General features: G+C 36.4%; 1 non-coding gene across 1 annotated transcript; it reads left to right on the top strand.

The window, feature by feature from the left end:
* Positions 1–5,054: 5,054 nt before the first annotated feature.
* On the top strand, positions 5,055–5,138 carry TRNAL-CAA (transfer RNA leucine (anticodon CAA)). The gene has a single exon. It is a non-coding gene; the product is annotated as a tRNA-Leu (tRNA).
* Positions 5,139–5,894: the final 756 nt, after the last annotated feature.

The following is a 5,894-nucleotide window of genomic DNA, read 5'->3' as shown; positions in this document are numbered from 1 at the left end:
ACAGTGGATGGCTGTTTGGCAGGAACAGGAGGGATGAAAGAACCAGCCTTGACGACCCTAGGTTTAGATGACCCATGTCTAACCTTCTTATGGTCACAACGACTAGGAAGACTCTCCATATCTATCGTCTTGGATAGAGTCCTCCATTTCTCCACACCAGATGGACGAGGTTGGAGTGGACTTCCTCTCCCTCCTAGACGTCTTCCTCCTCTGCCAAACCCTTCCCTTTGTTTTCTTTCATGGTTGCCATCCCTATAGGAAGAAAAATTGTTAAAGTTTGGACAAATTAATAGTTCAAGACACAATGAAATAAATAACTTACATCTATGAGTGGTGAGTTCGTGGACGAATGCTTCCTAAGTTGGCTCAGGTCTAAGCCCTCAAGTCACTAAACAACAAAGAGTGACCAAGGAATGGAAAGTCCTATCTGTAAAAGAGCGTGCTTGCTAGACACGATCATGATAAAATTTTCTTAAGGAGGGTTGTCTTACAACTCCAAAAAAAAAAAATTAAAAAAAAAGGTTAGATAAATATAACAAAGGAAGTAAGATGAGCAATGAAAAGTAACATAGCCTCTGCACGAAGATTACCCATCTCACCAATATAGGGAGGAAATAGGTCCCTGCCTACCTTAACAGGGTTCCCAACCCAAAACCCTGAGATGAAGAAAAACTCTGTTTTCCATCTTCTATTAGACGTGGGGAGGGACTTAACCAACCTATAACTAGAACCCCTGGCAGAAAATTGATAGAAGCCTAGGGATTGACTTATTTTCGAGGGTTTGTAGCAATGTAGGAACTTGTCCACAATAAAAGGATGGTTCCCATCAAAAACTTCCCTCCACAATGTTTGCATGGATATAGTGAGCCTCCATGCATTGGGTTTGAGCTGGTTTATGCCTATACCTAATCTATGGAGGATCTCCCTAGCAAAGGCATTAAGAGGCAACCTAAGCCCCTCCTAGTAGATTGGCCTCATATATACCCACTCCAAAATGAGGAGTACAGCAATATTCACCACAGACAGCCAAATGAGGGTTAAGATAATTTGGGATCTGGTACCAACTCCTAAGAAAGTCCAGTTTCTTCTCATCCATCCTAGAAGGAATACCTACAGCACAGCAATACAAAGTTTCCTCTTCACTTGAGGAGGTGGACGAGGGGGCACTGGTGGATGGGCCAGCAGACAACCCAAAAGCGAACCTCGTCCTCATCTCTTCCTGAAGGACTTCTAAGGGGACCCCAGGGACTCTAGAAGAGTATTACTCATCTGTGGTATTCCCCCCACTACTGCTACAACTACTACCATTATCACTAGTACTATCGCTAGTGTTACTTGCATCATGGTACTCATCTATTTCCCTCTCATCCCTATCACTAGAGGAAGTCACTACAATCGCAGCCATGAGTAAAGAATGCTAAAGAAAACCTATAGACAAGAAAATGAGGATACCTGATACTAGACGAAGAGGACTAAAGACGGGAGGAAAAATTCTAGACGAGGTGTTATGAACGACTGATGTCAAAATGGAAAATATGAAAAAGTGAAAGGGTAAGAAAGGTAATGAAAGGACTATTTATAAACGACAGACCTGGACATTGAAACAATGCAATCCAACCAGAACACGCCACATGGCAAGTCTTCTTGAAAAGAGAAACAACGTGACTAGTAGGCCTCTAGATTAAGCCACATGTCAACATCTAAATAGCTAATCTTGAAATCCCCTGACACACGACTAGACAATCTTCCAGCCTATAAGGAATTGTCGCATGTAAAGGTTATAATGACATGGACGACACAAGGACAAGGGGTAACTGATAGGGTCCAAACCAAGTTTAGTTCATCCGTGGTGATTGTCCATGACCAAAACACGTCCATAAGGTTTTACAAGAAAAGAAGCTTAATAAAAGCACCCCAAACCTAGTGACAACACATATAAGATATAGCAATAATCCAAATTAGGATGATCATCCACGACCCACAAGGTTATGAACAGTCAAAAGTAATCATCTAGGGCTCACAAGAGTATGGACGACTATACAACACTTGGTAAATTTCAGAGGAATTCTCTATAAACTTTACACATTCAACCCACAATCTGTCATTTTGGAACGTAGAAAGAACTCCTCGAAACCCACTCCACATTTTCTCCATTAACTCTACTCATCTCCCACGATGGTAATGGATTTGAGCAAGTAGAACCACTTCCAACTCTCTATAAAAGGATCAAGTCACATTCACCCAAGGTAAGTTTTACTATTCACAGTTTCCCATCCTTGTGTTTGAGAGAGAAAATTGACTTAACGATCAGAGGGTCCTTGGCCGGGTTACACTGGTCACCCTTAATAAATCTTTCTTTTCTTTTTAAGACCAAAAAGTCATCACTATAGCCCGAAGCATTTCAGGCTACTGATTTTCATGCATCATCAGTTATTACCTTCAAAAAAAATTGATTTGACAATATATTATTGGAAGGTGTAAATATAGGCTTTTACACTACATACTTATTGAATTTAATCTCCTTATGTAAAAGAAACCCATGGCCAATCATTAAACTAATATTATCTAAAACCAAATATTTTATCAAACATTCAATAACACCCCACTATAAAAGTAGTAAATAAATAAATAGATAAATTACTATCTAAAAGTTCAAATAGCGTATAAAACACTATGAACGTTTAGACCCCCAATTACAAAATTATCAATTCAAGCTTAATGTCAAACAATATATGTGCGGAAAATGAACATGAGCTAATAACAGAATTGATAAACAATCTAAACCAATTAAAATCACATCCATAGCAGAAATTAAATGGCAAAGATTAAGGGAAGAGAGATGCAAATACAAGGACAATACAATGATGTGTTATTGAAGAGGAAACCGAAGCCCTTTGCGTAAAACCTCTCCGCCGCCCTCCAAGCGGTCAATAATCCACTAAAGAATGAAGTTGGGATACATGAACAGCAAAAGACCCTCCAAGCCTAATCTACTCATTGTACCTAAGCCCTCCAAGCTTCTTGCTCCAATGAGGTTACGCCGAACCTTTGTCTTCTTTAGCTTACCGAATTCCGCTATAGCCCATAGCATCAACCAATATCAATTGGTCCTTTCCTAACTGCTTACTAAGCACCAAAAAGCCTTCTCATAGGTATGGGTATGATGAGAAAAGGATTTGGGTAATAAACCTCTCAAGAATGTAATAATAGAGAAGGTGAAAGTAGAGGAATTTGAAGAGTCTCTATGAAAAGATTGTGGATGAGTCAATCTTGTTTTTCTCTAGGGTTTCTCTCTCAAAATTCTCTCTAAAAGCTCTCTACATTTCATGGGTATAAGGGGTATTTATACTAGGATGAGAAAGGAATGCGAAGATTCAGTTTTTTTTTTTTTTTTTTTTTTTTTTTTCTAAAACAGAGTTAGCTGGCGACTTGGCCTTGCAACTTGCTTGAGTTGTAAGTTCAAGCTACGAGCTAATTGAATAGCCAGTCTAGACTTTTTGTCTTGTAGTGCAATAGCTAGCATGACGGTGAAACTTCTCTGCATACTTCACTCGTGTGCATCATCTGGCAGCTTGCCAGTCGTGAGCCACCCGCGAGATCCAGTTACGAGTCCCTGCTTCACTGCACATTCTTGAGCATTTCTTCACACTCTCTCGCACACTACCCTTACAAGATTCCCACATAAATACAGAGTTTCTAAATGCTGAATTATAAACAAATTTGGCACGGAATAAAGCCAACAAGATGGTTGATTAAATTCAACCTTACACTATCAAAGATTCAAAGTTCAAACATATATATATATATATATATATGAGAGAGAGAGAGAGAGAGAGAGAGAGAGAGAGAGAGAGAGAGAGAGAGAGAGACCATGTTAAGGGTTGATTTTTAACTGGAGTTCGTTGCAGCTACGAGCTTGATCATTCATTGGAGTTTTTGTATTAAAATTATCTTTAATAGGTTTTTATGAACTAGATGTAAGATTTAAGGAGGCCAAAATTATAATATTTTTAATGGGTTTTAAGTCAGATTAATTAAATTTGTAGTTTTTTTTCCTCTCTCTCAAAATTGAAGGGGGGGGGGGAAGTAAATTTTAAGATAATTTCAGATTAATTAAATTTGTAGTTTTTTTTTTCCTCTCTCTCAATATTGAAGGGGGGGGGGGTAAGTAAATTTTAAGATAATTTCAGATTTTATTAGTATCATAATAGGAAATTTTGAAAAGTCGAGGGGGAGAGGGGCATTGAAATAAAATGAAATATAAATGAAAAAAGATTATAGGAAGACTCACCACAAATAAAATAATGATACTGTTAAAATATTGTGAGATATTGTACCACTAGATTTTCTCATAAAAGTAAAAATACACGTAAATTAATAACTAATATAAATATATGTAAAATTATTATTATTATTATTATGATTATGGGATGAAAATCATAAAAATCAATGCAAGACCAAATCAATGCATTTGAACGTAGTTTGTCCTCTTTTTTATCATCAAACTATACTTTTAAATCAATGTCCCAGATGATTCAAACAATATGTTTTTATACGAATATTACTATGTATTTCAAGTTATATCTAGTGTAATTTTAAATGTAACACTTACACTCTTCAATATTTTTTTATTTGATGTAAATTTTGTCTAATTTATCGTTGGATTACATTATCTTTGTATATTTTTCATATTTTCCCAATGTCAAGACAATAAAAAATCAATAACTATGTAATCAATCAAATGTTTAAAGTTCAAGCTTTTGTAAATTAAGATTATGCATCAAAGATGAGTTTATTAATAAAATAATAAATTATGTCCAATTGGTACAAAATTTTGCATGCATAAAACATAGAGAACACATAATCCAACAATAAAATTTTCAAATTATTAATCTAATGAATAGTTTTAGGAGGCATAACATTTCTAAAAATTTCATCAAATGTAACTTGAATCTCACCCATTTAACGTATATTGAATCGCAGTATTTTCAAGCTGGCTATTTACTAAGATTATCCATAGGGTTTAGAAAACAAAAGAGAAAATTGCAGCAAATGTCAGGATGGCCGAGTGGTCCAAGGCGCTAGATTCAAGTTCTGGTCTTCGTGAGAGGGCGTGGGTTCAAATCCCACTTCTGACACTTCATTTAATTTTGGTCTTCGTGAGTGGGCGTGAGTTCAAATCCCACTTCTGACACTTCGTTTAATTTTGGCATCTTTAACTCTCATATATGGATTCTTGCTACCATGTGTAACTTTACTGAATTGATAGTTTTCAGACTTGGATCTGGCCAAGCTCTAACGTTTGCACCAATTTTTGTCATTGTGCGGCAGCAATCAGCGATTAAGCTTTCAAAAAGTAAACATGTCCACTTTTGGATGACTTACAAACCCCTATATCGGCACTGCATATTGTATGTATATATGAATGACAGTGCTGGCCATGTTTAGAGTCATCAGCATATGGAAGAAACCAGAAGACAGATTTCAAATGGATGGAACAAAGATAACTGAAGAGTACGTTGATACATAAAATGCCTAGCAGACTAGAGGAAAATTTATTTACAAATGATATTTAAACCTTCAACATGCATAAAACTGCCACATACTCTGCCGTCAAGGTTGCATTTAGGCCGTAGAATATAGAGGTGACTCTGTAAGCTCTAAGAAAGCTAAGCCACTCTGAAGCCTTTTGTCGTAGACTCATGATACACTGTTTAATTTTGGCATCTTTTATTCTCATATATGGATTCTTGCTACCGTGTGTAACCTTGCTGAATTGATAGAATTTATATTTGCAAATCCTAACGTTTGAATTACATGTTCTATATGTTCTTAACATTCATATCAATTAAATGTTATTTACAATTCAGTTCATAAATTTATCTTTTATGCAT

The sequence above is a fragment of the Quercus suber genome, unplaced genomic scaffold (assembly GCF_002906115.3).
Source record: "Quercus suber isolate HL8 unplaced genomic scaffold, Cork oak 2.0 scaffold_26, whole genome shotgun sequence".
Taxonomy (NCBI): Eukaryota; Viridiplantae; Streptophyta; class Magnoliopsida; order Fagales; family Fagaceae; genus Quercus; species Quercus suber.
This window is presented reverse-complemented; position numbering and strand designations above follow the sequence as displayed.